Raw genomic sequence first — 12,372 nt, 5'->3', positions numbered from 1 at the left:
CGCTGAGGTTTCCGGCACACGGGGCAGTGCCTGGGCAGACCCCATCACAATCAGATGCTAAATCAGTCAGGCACCGGGGCTGAGATCACCCCACGGCCCTGGGGCAGGGCAGAGGGGAGCGCGGCTGCCAGGGGCTGTGGCTTAATGTCCCCTGTCCCCATTTGGTGTGGCTGGCTTGGGCAGGAGTGCTGCTGTCCCACTGCACCTGGCCGCTGACAGCCGGCTCCTTGTTATTAATTAAGGTCCAGCTCCTGGTTATTAATTCATATGGAAGTGTTTGGCTGGGGCTAGGAGAAATCAGAACTAGCTGGATAATTACACAGCTCCCCCTCCCCAAAGCAGATAGTGGGGAGGGGGAAGAGGGGCCCATGAGAAACTAAAAAGCCACGAGGTCTGGGAGCATCTGGGAAGCTCTTGGCATGGAAAAAAGAGCTCAGAGCCAGGGGCCAAGGGACGGGGGACAGAAAATAGCCCCCCCCAGTCAGGGGGTAGCAATACCCCTGTAGGAGAGTGGGTGGCACAGAGGAAGGAGGCAGCGGTGGGGTGTGTGGGGTGGAGGGAGGCAGAACCAGAGCTTCCCGGAGCTCCGATGGGGGCTGAGCTGCCCGGGCTCCCTCAGCAGAGGGCAGTGGATGCACACACACACACACACGTGCACACCTGTGCTGCACGCCCCTGCGCACCCGTGTCTGCGTGCGTGCGGGCGCACGGGGCCCTGGCACGACCTGGCACACGGGCCAGCAGCCGGACACCCTGCTCTGCCCTGCAGCCACGGGGCGGGAAGGGGCTGCTCAGGTGGGACCCCAGTGCCCCCCCAGGGGGCAGCAAGGAAAGGGGAGGGCAGGACCAGGGAGTCCCCTCGCTGTCACCTGCACCTGCAGCGTGTGCCATCGCTGCGCTGGCCTCGCTGGGCCGGGTCAGCCAGGGACGCTGTGCTCTTGCTGGAGGCGATGCGTGCTCGTGGCAGGAGGAGGCCGGCACACTTTGGGCACCTCTCCCCGTTGGGGACCGTGCTGCGGGCACGTGGCCGCCCTGTGTGCCCCGCCATGCCTACGGGCACCTGCACCGGGGCTCCAGGAGAGGGGCTCTGCCCCTTGCTCTCCCTTCCCCGTGCATCCCAGCCTCTCCCTGCCAGCCCCAGCATCTCCAGCCTCACTGCTGCCTGGCCCAGATGTGCTGGGGAGAGGGAGGGGGCAGCCCCGGCGGCTGTGCAGCACCCGGGCCAGATGCGCCGGGCACACTTTGCGACGGCAAGCCCTGCGGAGGCTGCCGAGCCCCAGGCCTGTACTTATCCAGCCGCGACATGGCACGGGAAGAAAGGACATTCCTCCCTTAGGAACAGCCTGCGCGCATGGCGTCATCCCCTCCTCACTGCGAGGGAAGCCACAGGGAGGGTGTTCCCGGCCCCCGGCCCCACCGCCCCCCCTCCGCAGGCCGGGCTGGCCCCGAGCAGGGTGGCGGGAGCCGTGCTGGGAGCGGGGGGCGGCGGGATGCTGCCTGTGCCACCCCATCCCCAGCAGTTGCTCCCAGCCCCTGCTGGCTGCCAGGGCAGGAGCCGTCCTGGCCCGGATTCAGCCAAGTCAGCGTTTTTGGGCCGAGCCCGGCTGTCACCAAGCCCAGCTACGGCAGGCGGAGCGCGTCGGAGCCTCGCTGGATGCCGGGGTGCGGGTGCCTTCGTTAGCTGCCCCACTGCAGCCTGTCCGCGACGGGCATGGGCAACACCGAGACTCCCAAGAATGATTTTCCCACCTAAAAGATGTGGGGGAACCAAGCTGCCCCACCAGCCGTGCCTGGGGGACCGCTCACGGCTGTGCTGAGACGGGACGTGCCCTGCATGGGCTGCGAAGTGGGACGGAGCGGTTTGGCTTTGGAGCCAGGAATTAAAGGCTCAGAGAGGTTTGCAGAGATCAGGAAAACCAGGGAAACCTGGAAAGCAGAACGTGAGGGCTTGTTCCCGGCTCTGCTGGGGAAGGGTATCAGCTCCCAGGAGGCAGACTCGGTGATTCAGAGCAACAACAGGGAAGGGAAGCTTGGATATGTGATAGGACTTGCCTGAAGCCAAAGGATGCTCAGGAGCCGTGAGACAGAAGGGAAGGGCAGAGCATCGCCGCTCTCTCGGGAGCCGGTTTCATCCTGTCTGAAGCAACGCTGCCCGGGTTCCCTGCGCAAAACACCCCACGTGCTCGCTGTCTCACGGCCCCGCGCCCTGCGAAGGGCAAACCCCGAGCCGATACCCGCAGGTGGACGCCGAGGCCTCAGCTGACAGCTGCCGTGCGGGGAGGAACAAAGCCAAGCCCTGCACGAGCGCTTCCAGAGACCGCAAGCCGGCAGCAGCGCCGGGTGTCGGGCAACATCAGAGCACGTGTCTCCTGTCCGCACAGGCGAGAGCGGCGTGTGGGCGTCAGGACACGCCTGGCCAGAAGAATCCCGGCAAATTGCTTCTCCTTGAAGTCTGCCGGCTCGTCACGGCACAAACACGGCGTGCAGGAGGCTGGGTTTTGAAGGAGCGCCGAGGGAAGCCGGGGCCGGGCTGCTGCCAACTCACCTGTCACCCCTCGCGTGCGCCCCGGGGCCGGCGGGCTGGGGGAGGCAGGTGCTGGGAGCCGTGATGCCTCGGACCAGGGGGGCTCGGAGCCAAGCGAGCCGGCCCGCTCCTGGCCTTTTTTTGCAGGGTTTTAGCTCAGAGACACGCGCTGTGCCTGGGTCGCGGCAGGGGGGGTGTGCTGGGAACGTCCCCGCAGCTCGGGGAGGGGGCTCTGAAGGCAGGGCGGTGCACGCAGGGCTGTTGGCCCCTTGCTGGAGGGTCCCAAGGACACTTGTTGGTTTGCGTGGGGCAGAGCAGGGAGGTGACACCTCTGCCGGCCAGGTGACGTGTGGGCTGGCGGTGAGCAACACAGAGCCACCGCGGGCGAGCGCACGGCGTGCGCGAGGCAGCGCCGGGGGCGAGGACAAGGGCAGGTTCTACCTGTGGGACAGGAGGCTCCGCTTTGGTGACGTGTGACACTGCAGAGGGCTGCCCGGCAGCCAGCACAGTGCTGTGGGCACCCCCTGCACCAGGCTGGGGCACACTGGGGCTGTTGGAAAGACGGGGTGGCCGAGGATGCCCCACGGCCAGCTGTGTCTTGGTGCATAACCCAGGTGTCCGCTGACCCCAGTGCTGAGATTTGGCACGAGAAACCTGCCCTGTTTGTCCAAGGGATGTGCCAGCGATGGGTCTTCCCTTCCTGCCCGCTAGCATGGCGTGCAGCAAAGTCCTCCCCTCGCAGGGAGAGGCCATGTCCCAGCCCCATTAGCCATCAGGACGTCACCTCCAGTGGGCACAGGGACTTACTGGGAGGCCTGAAGGCTGAAGGACCTTGCCCCAGCTGCCAGCACCTGCCTCCTGCCTCCCGGGCACCCCTCACCTGCCCACGTCCTTCCAGGGGACCCTGGGGACTGGGCATGCTGTGAGCTCCTAGAAGCCCTGTGCCCTGGGTGGGAAGCCAGAGGGGACCTCGTCTGTCCCCTCCGAGAGCCCCGAGGCTGCTTTTTCACAGCGGGTTTGGGGCCGGCGTTAGGGATGCACCTGCCACGGCCCTGCTGTGCCCCTTCCCCTGCCTGCCGCGTCCTGCTAAGGCAAGGGCGCTGGGGAAGGTTTTGCAAGGCTCTGCAAAGCAGCCGCCCGGCTCCCTGTAATCAGAGCAGCACGGGGTGTTAACTCACAGCCACGAAAGCCCGAGGAGATAATGAACAAAGCCCAGCTTGTGTAAACCAAGCCAGCCCTGGTGAGGTGTCTGCCACCTCCCTGGCCTCCTGCCCTCCCCGCTCAGCCTATCTCAGCCCACATTTAACAATTACCTCCTCTCTGCACGGCTCCCCAAGTGCTCCCAGTGCTGCGGGCCAATTCCCCGCTGGCAGCTCCCGGCTGACTCCCAGCACTTACGTCAGCGGGGAGCCGGGCGCGCATCCTCCCCGCAGCACCCAGCGGCACCCTCCCGGCAGGCCGGGGACGGATTGCGCCTTCCCAGGGTGCTGAGGTGGGCACGGGTGCTGAGAGAGCATCCCCGGGAGGCGATGGCTTCCAGTCTCCCCCCAGCCAAGGGAAAGAGGGTGTCCTGCTCTGGGATTGCAAGGAAGGGGGCTCTGACAGGTGTAGCTGCCCGAGCTGGATGTGGCCTCGAGTGGTGGATTGAACACCCATGGGTGCATGAGAGCATGAAGCCAGCAGGGCACAGAGCAGCATTTCCCCTCCCGCCACTCTTCAGGGTGGTGCAGGCCACCACCCTCGTGCCCAGCGCTGTCCCCTTGCACACACGCCGGGCACGTGGTGGCTGACGAGCAGGAATCGCTCCCACAAAAACAAAAAGCGAGTGTCCTGGGAACGCAGTGCCCGGAGCTGTGCCTGTCTGGCTCACGAGTGCTCAGCCTGGCAGTGCCACGGGTGGCTGTGGCAGCACGGGCTGTCCCCTCCCTCCCTCTCCCGGCGCGGGCGCTCCGCTGGCACCATGGGTCAGAGCAGCGCTCCTCCCGACCTGGCAGGACACGCGCCACCTCCTTCCCCAGAGGGACCCGGCTGCACGGGGCTCGGCGCAGGAGGCTTCCTGTGACAGCGAGCTGGGCAAGTGGCAGCAGCAGGGCACGGAGGAGAGGCAAGGAGGTGCGCGGTGATGGTGAGCCGGCGCTTGGGCTGAGGGTCCCAAAGCTCGGGAGCAGCCGCACGCAGGGCTGGTGTATCAGGGGGAGCTGGAGGGGCTGGGAGGTGAGGGGCTCCTGTACCCACCTCTCGCATCGCCTCTCCCAACCCAGCACCCAACCAGCCACTGCCCTCTGCTCCCCACACGTCTCCTCACCCCCCCAGTGGTGCCCAAGGGACCTCCAGGTAGGGCTGAGATGGGAGCGGGGGACAGGACAGGGGGAACGTGGCAGGGATGTGGCACCTTCGCGCAAAGAGTGGGACATCCTGCACGGGATAGTCAGGGCTTGCTCTGCAAGAGGTGGCACCAGTGGGGATCTCCAGGTCACCCTTGGTCTCAAAGGGTGCCCATCACCGAGGTATCTGAGCCCTTGCTCTTGGTCCATCGGCTCTGGAGCAGCCGCAGCCCTGGAAGAGGTGGTTTGAGGGAGCTCCTGCGTGTCTGGGGCAGCCCTGGCCTGGCTGCTGCCCTGCACCTTCACCCATCCTGGCGAGGGAGAGGGAGCCGGTGGCTGGCCCAGGGGCTGGGAAGGGTGAGGAGGCTTCAGCGCCCCACCGGGAGGTGGGAAACGGCCCCGAGCAGGCAGTGCAGCAAGGTGTGTTGTTGCCAGCTGCCATCTTCTACTCCTGCCCCGCATCAAAAGGCCGAGATGAAAGTCTCCGGCCGCAGCCCTTGCCGCAACGACGCGGACCCCTCTCCCAAAATTGCTGCTCCCCTGAAGGAGGTTGCTTTTGCCTGAGCGGTGGAGGAGAAAGCCGTGTTTACACACCAGGTTTCAAGCACGGCTCGCCAGCTGCCTGGCCGTAATTACAGTTGTTAGGAGAAGATGAGTTGCTGGAGCTCGGTGCCGGGGTGTTTGTTTGTTTGTGTGCAGCCCCGTGCGCAGGCAGCTGGTGAGGGAGCCCGCTCTGCCAGCAGCTGGGAACCGGGCTCGCTCCCGCGGCACGCCAGAAGGACAGGGATGGAGCTGAGTCCCCAAATCCTAAAGGGTTCTACCCACAGCAGCAGGAAACCCACCCATGGCAGTGACGGCGGGGGTCACGAACTGCAGCCGTCCCATGTGCACGGTGTGGATGTGCCAGTGGCATCCCACCGTGGGTACCCAGCACAGGCAGGGACATGATAGGAAGGGCATGGCTGGGGACAGCTGGGGTCGGGGGGAGGACGACCAGGGTTTGGGCAGAGCAGTCGCTGCTGTGGGGGACTCCTACCCCTGGTACTCACTCCCTGCCCGCCCCTCAGAGGTGTAGCCATCCATCCTCATGCACTGTGGACACGCCTGGTCCAGAGATCTTGGTCCTGCAGAGATGGGCTGCGTCAGGCCTGGACAACCCTCCTCACGTGTCCCCCTGCCTGCTTCTGGTCCTCAGGTGAAGTGACAAAGGTGCAAACTCCCCAGTTCCTGGCTGAAAGCCCCCCGTCGTTCTCATTGCTGGGAACATGCCTCCTTGCCAGCCCCTATGAGTCCGGCTTGAATCCTGGCTTCCAGGAGAGACAGGGAGGTCTGGAGCACACCTTTAGCCAGCACAGGGCTTCTAGCACCAGTCCAGCCTCAGCTGTCCCCCAGCAAAAGCCCCTTCCTCCAGCAGGAGCACACAGCCGAGGAGCATATGGCTCAGAGATGGAAGTCCTGGGGAGCTTCCTCCGGAGATGCTGTGCCCGGGGCCGTGACTGTGGGCTCTGCGCTGCCCGGCTCGCAGGATGCTGCTGGCAGGCCCGTGGCACCACCTCGCTGCACGCAGGTTTGATGACCTGACGCTACCCAGGAGCTGGATGTTTTGGGGTGAGGATGGAGCCCAGCAACCCGCACTGCGTGCAGCCCAGACCGGCTCTGCTCACGGCAGAGGATTCGCGCTGCCGGTGCGGTGGTCCAGTATGCACTCATGGACAAGCAGCTGGAGACTTTGGCTTATTTCCTCGTCCTCTACTTTGGGTCAGCCCTTCAGGGTGCCCCAGGGATATGTGCATCGGTGCCTGGACCAAAACCGCAAGCGAGCAGGGGCTGGGGGCTTCTTGGGATGATGTGTGCCTGGCTTGGTGCAGACGGTGCGAGTCACCAGCGGCAGCGGGCTGCAGCCTGGCACGCACCTCGGTGTCCTGCGGGGGCACGGGGAGCTGCAGGCGAGCAGCAGGGATGAGGCTCGCATGGATGCGTCCCCCTGCCTGTGACAAGCATGCTGTCCATGGTGGCCAGGTGCACTGCAAGCAGCAAACGGAGACAAGGTACCAGGAACTGCTACTTCCACTTCTCCATTCTCGGGCTGCCTTGCACGGCTCCTGCTTGCTGCTCCTAGCGCAGCAGCTCCCTTGGCAGTTCATTCAAGCAGAGATGCGAAGGCTGGAGGGACCCGGCGAGGCCACCCAGCCCAGCTCAGCCCCCCAGCCTCGGGCCAGGCCCTGTTGCGCCCCATTTTCCGGGGAGAAAAGGGGCATTCCCCCCCACGAGGCCCGTGCGTTACGTGCAGAGTGTGATGGAGAAGCGGGTCGCGGGCGGGGGGAGCTCGCCATCCAGCCGGAGTGGGAGGGCGCACTGGGAAGAGCCTCCTCTCCGCCGGAGCACCGCCGCCCAGGCTTGACGAGGCGTGTGCTCCCGCGCCACCCGTACACGCCTTGGGTGCCTCCAACCGCCTGGGACAGGTATTCATGGTCCGGCAGAGCATGCCCTATCATGCCTTCATGCCACGGCGCTCTGCAAGCGCCTCCCCTCCCTGCAGCTGCAGCCGTGCCGGAGCATTCCTCTGGGGAGGGCTGGCTCCTGCCGGCCACCCCCTGCACCCCGGGCGCTGCGCTCTTCCCTGCCGTGGCACCCCTCAGTGTGCTCCCTGCAGACCGAGGTGGCCGGTGTCTCCTCTGAGCTGCTGGCTGGCACGAGGAGCAGCTCCTGGCAGCGATGTCAGGGCTCCCGTGCAGGTGTGCGGAGCACCCCGGGACGGCTGCGCCCCTGCTTTCATGTGCATGTGGCTGAGGGTGGTGTGAGCCTCTGCAGAGGGCGTGGAGCCCAGCTGGGCACGCGGAGCGGGAGCAAGAAGAGCAAGGATGGTGCATTAGGGCTGGGCAGGACCTCGGTCCCCCACAGAGAATCCTTTTCCTTGCTGAGGGAAAGATATTGGAGGAAGCCGGAGTACTTCCCGAGGTACCCAAACAGACGGGGGTTGTGGGGATCTCCGTGGAGGGACAATACGCATGGGGATGAAATGACTAAGCTCCATGAGAGCCTTTGGAAGGGGAAGGTCCTACGAGGAGTGAAATTCTCCCCGGGGCTCAGGTGGGCTCCCTGGCTGTGCTGCCAAGCACCCATCTTTTGCCTTGAAGGAAGGGAAGAGCACAGAGGCGGGAGGGCCAAGGCAGCTTCTGGTGCTGCTCAAGCTCAGCCAGGGCCACTTCCATCTGAGCCCACCACGCTCACACAAGTGCACAAGAGAGGGTTGGCATGGGCAAACCTGAGAATAGGGGAAGGGAGAGGTGTGGGGGACCCCCATGGGAACCAGCTCTGCTGCCCCCGATGCCCCAGACTGAAGAAGAGAGCCCAGCATCTCAACAGAGACGTCCCTGCAGTGCTGAACAAGAGGCTGCCCAACAGCAACATCCCTTTGTACGGGCTCCCGTGGCCTGAGTTGGGCACAGAGAACAGAGGTATCCCAAGTCACAAGTCTCTGGAAAGGCTGCTTCAACACCTCTTGTGGCATGGGCTCCTGGTTTGATTTTGAGCAGTAAAACAAGTGACCCGGTGACCCAGCAGGATGGGTGCCTACTCCGTCTGCCAAGTCCTGCTTCATCCCTGGTGCCCAGCGCCAAGCCTGGGGAGCAGGGGGTGCGATTCAGCACCCGAAGCGGGGAGCAGGGAGAGGCACAGAGCACACGGGGCCCCCACACTCCCCGTATCTGTGCCCTGAGGGGGGGTGCCCTATGGGACCAGCGCGACGTTGCCGTGAGCGATGCCTGATCTGGGCTCATCCCCACTCCTGCGCACGTGCGTAACCACCTTGGAGCAATGCCCATCGGGGTCATACCCCTTCCCCTTCCCCGCTGCTCCCTGGGGCAGGAGGCAGCGTGCCTGCGGCCGGCCCTGGCCCTGGCGGGGTGTGCGCCGGGGTGCCCCCGGACCCCGCATGCGCCGGGCTTCGCAGGCGATGGTTAAGTCATGTGTTTTGTGTTGGGCTTCTCCCCCTCCTGGAAAGTCCCTGTGCGGAGCGGTGGGGCTGAGCCGACCGCACACAGCTGCGGGCCACCACATGAGAGGAGCCAGCTCCCCGGGGATTACAGAGCCCCGGGAGCCTTGGGGAGGAGGCAGGAGCACCCGCGCCGTCGCCCTTTCATCTCTCCCCTGCCTCGCTCCCCCTTTCATGTCTGCCTCTCTGGCCACGCTCTCTTTTTCCTCCGCCGCCTTTGCTCTCTTTGCACTTGGCCTCTTTTCCCTGCCTTCCCCCCACCCCTTCCCCGCTGCACCTGGCTGTGCTGGCTGCCTCTGCGCCTCTCCTGTGTCCCCCCCCCCCCCCGGACCCTGCGCTTTCATCCCCCGGCCGCAGCCGCCTGCTCCCACCTCCCCTGCTCTGGCTGCCTGCCCCTTGCCGGCTGTGCCCCTCTGTGATCTCCCTCCCCATCCCCAAACCTCCCGTTGCTTTGGTGGGAAGGAGGGGGTGGCACAGGCAAAGTCCCCTCTGGTGTTCTCCCTCTCCATCCAAAGAGCTTTTCTCCCTTTCTCCCATCCGCCCCGTTGTCCCCACCACGCTGCCTCTAGGGCCAGCCCCGCCGTGTGTGTCCCATGCAGTCACAGCCGGGCATCCCCTTGCCCCACCTGCCTCATGGAAGGAGTACACTGGGGATGCTGGGGGACCCCGATGTCCCTCCCAGTCCCTCGCACCCACCTTCTTCTTCTTCAGCTCCAGCTGAGGACCAAGCAAGGGCACCCTTCCTGCGGTGTCGGGCACTCCCTGCCCAACCAAGGAAAGTCTTTGGTCAAGGGATAAGGGAAAGAAGTGGGTGTCCTATTCTGTTGGCTCACAGACCTGTGCCCCGGACTGCTGTGTGCTCCCCAAGAGGCTTTGGGGAGCTTCTGGTGTCAGCCAGGGGCAGGGGGCCATGTGTGGGGCCAAGCGCATTTGGGTCCAAACCTACCCAAAACCATCGCAGCCGGCTCACACCACAAACAGGCGGTGTGATGCTGAGAGCCTTGCCTTTGAGACCACGGGCACCCTGAGGAGCCCTGGTGCCCCCCGCCTGCCTGGCTGGGACCTCAGCCACCCAGGTTGGGGCTGTGAAGGTGCGTTGCAGCGCCGTGCCCCAGGACACCCAGCTGAGCCGCGGTGCCTTCGAGGCTGAAGTCCTTCCGGGCAGCAGGGGCAGCACGGTCGGACAGCAGCCTGCATGTCTGGTCACTCAACGAGCCCAACACGGCGGTGGCTGCAGAGCAAGGCCACTTTTTGTAGGGCAATGCCACCGGGATGCTGTGCCAGGGGCCGGCAGGCAGGACCCTGGAGGGGTGAGCACAGGGCTCCTGGGCTCCGCTCCCGAGCCAGCTGCTGCCTCGCTGTAGGTACTCTGCCTTGCCAAGCAGGTCAGTTAGGGCCAAACTTTTTTTTTTTTCTCATTTTTTTTTTCAGGGGGTTGCACGGGTGCCGGTGCCAAGCACGACATGTTGGGGCCGAACTCCAGGAAAGCCTCGGAGCACCGCTGTGCCGCGCAGGTTGCAGCGTGGTGCCGGGCAGGCTCTGGGGAAGGGGCTCAGGGCACGGCCACCTGCCTCCCAACCCAAGCAGGGGCAGCGTGGGGGCACGCTGCCCACCCCAAGGCCAGGAGGGGTCTGCCCAGTAGCCCAGCAGCTAGACGTTGCTCTCCGGTGACTTCCCGGAGACCAATGTCAAGAGCCCAGCACGCTCCAGGTGCCACCAGTGGCAGCCCTGCCGGTGGGTGCTGGTGGCCGTGCCCGTGTCAGCCCAGCGTGGGGACAGGATGGGACGGGGGGGACAGGGAGCCGTTCCCTCGTGGCTTTGCTTCACGGCTCTGCTGGGAGCAGGAATGGAATTTGGATGGGGCTGGGCGTTCCCGGGTAGCGATTCCCCCGGGCAGGATCTGGCTCCGATGACTGTTCTGCGCGGGGAATAAATACCAGAGGAGTTACTCACGGCTCACTGGGGCATGATGTAGCAACTCCTCGCTGGTTCCCCCCACCCTCCAGCCAAAGTTCCTCCTGTGATCTCCTGGGGAAAGTCCCAGCCCCCCCGTTCCCCCCTGCCACCCCCAGAGACCTTCCCCACCCTTGCTGGAGCTTTCCAGAAGCAGGAGACGAGCTGGGGCTTCGGAGAGCGAGGAGAAAGGACTGGAGCGACCTGCCACGCCGGAGGGCATCCACTGCCCCCCCGGCTCTTCCACGCCGTGCCTGCCGATGGGCGCAGGGCCAGGGCTGAGATAGCATCGGCTATCCCGGGGTATCCGCACCTGGGCAGCCACGCGGCCGGCTTCAGCCCTGGCAGAGGCACGGGGTGAGCGGAGCGGCTCAGGTCTCTCTCCTGCCCTTTCAGCGGTCACACTAAGGTCAGGTTTCCCCATGGCTCTCCCTAGCCACACGGGCCAGGAGTTGCATCTGCTTTCGGTTTGTTTGAAGGAGCTGGGGAGCTCTCCCGCTGCTGGGGCTTCAGACTTCGGGAATACCACCAGATTTTGCACAGCTCTGGCAGAGCCACGCAGCTGATGGTCCTTCTGCAGGGACCCCCGGGGTGGAGGGACCTCCCAAATGCTTCATGGCACTGGGGTGAATTCCATCTGTTCTTGCCAGCATGGACCCGCTGCCATCTCTGGAAGCCTTCACTGCCCTTTTTGTGCACATAATAGAAATGTCCGTTTATTTTTTTTTAGCTTGGGAACTTCCTTATTAATTTGCATCTGAGGACAAATGGGAGAGTGTTGGAAAAATTTGGTCTCCTCTGGAGGAAACCGCCTCAGCCATCTACCTAGGCTCATCTACTCTGGTGCTCATCCCTCTCTCTCGGGCAAAGTGCCCCAGATTTTCCTGTTTCAGCGGTATCTCTTTGTGCAGTGCCCTGCGGGGCAGGGGGACCGTGTACCAGGAGGCGCAAGGCTGGAGCAGCCCAGTCCTTCCACGCAAACGTGAGAAAACGGGACGTTTTGGTGGGACTGGGACCAATGCCACCAGTGGACCAGGAGTGGAGTATCAGACATCACCCCTTTCCCCCAGGCTTCGCCATGACCCACAGTGCGTTTCTTTCCCAGGGAAGGAGGGGAGGTTTTGGGATGCACGGACGCCAGGGAGCCCAGTTCTGCCTTGCAAATTGCTCTGGAGGCTCAGCTGTGGTCGTGGGGAGAGGAGGTGTCCTGCAGGCTCCTCGTGTGGTTGATAGGACGGGTGCTGGGAGGCTGGTTACCAGTTAGCAAAGCACAGGGACACTGCCTCTGCAACCACAGGCTCTCTGGTGCCTTGCCTGCGGCTCCCAGACACTCAGCAAGGGAAGCCGCAGAGCAGATCCCGAATATTGGTTTGTGCTGGGAGCCAGCTGGCCCCACCAGCAGAGGAGCTGCTGCGAGCAGGCAGCCCGTGCCTGGGAGCCGCCTGCACCCCTAGCACGCTGCCTGCAGACCCCTGGAAAGGAGCTGGCTTCTCCCCTTATCAAGGGACCTTTGTGTTTTTTTTCCACTTTGTGGTTGTTTTTTTCCACTGTTTTTTTTTTTTTCCAGGGCCCCAACC

The sequence above is a fragment of the Anser cygnoides genome, chromosome 6 (assembly GCF_040182565.1).
Source record: "Anser cygnoides isolate HZ-2024a breed goose chromosome 6, Taihu_goose_T2T_genome, whole genome shotgun sequence".
Lineage (NCBI taxonomy): Eukaryota > Metazoa > Chordata > Aves > Anseriformes > Anatidae > Anser > Anser cygnoides.
Note: the sequence above shows the minus strand (reverse complement) of the source record.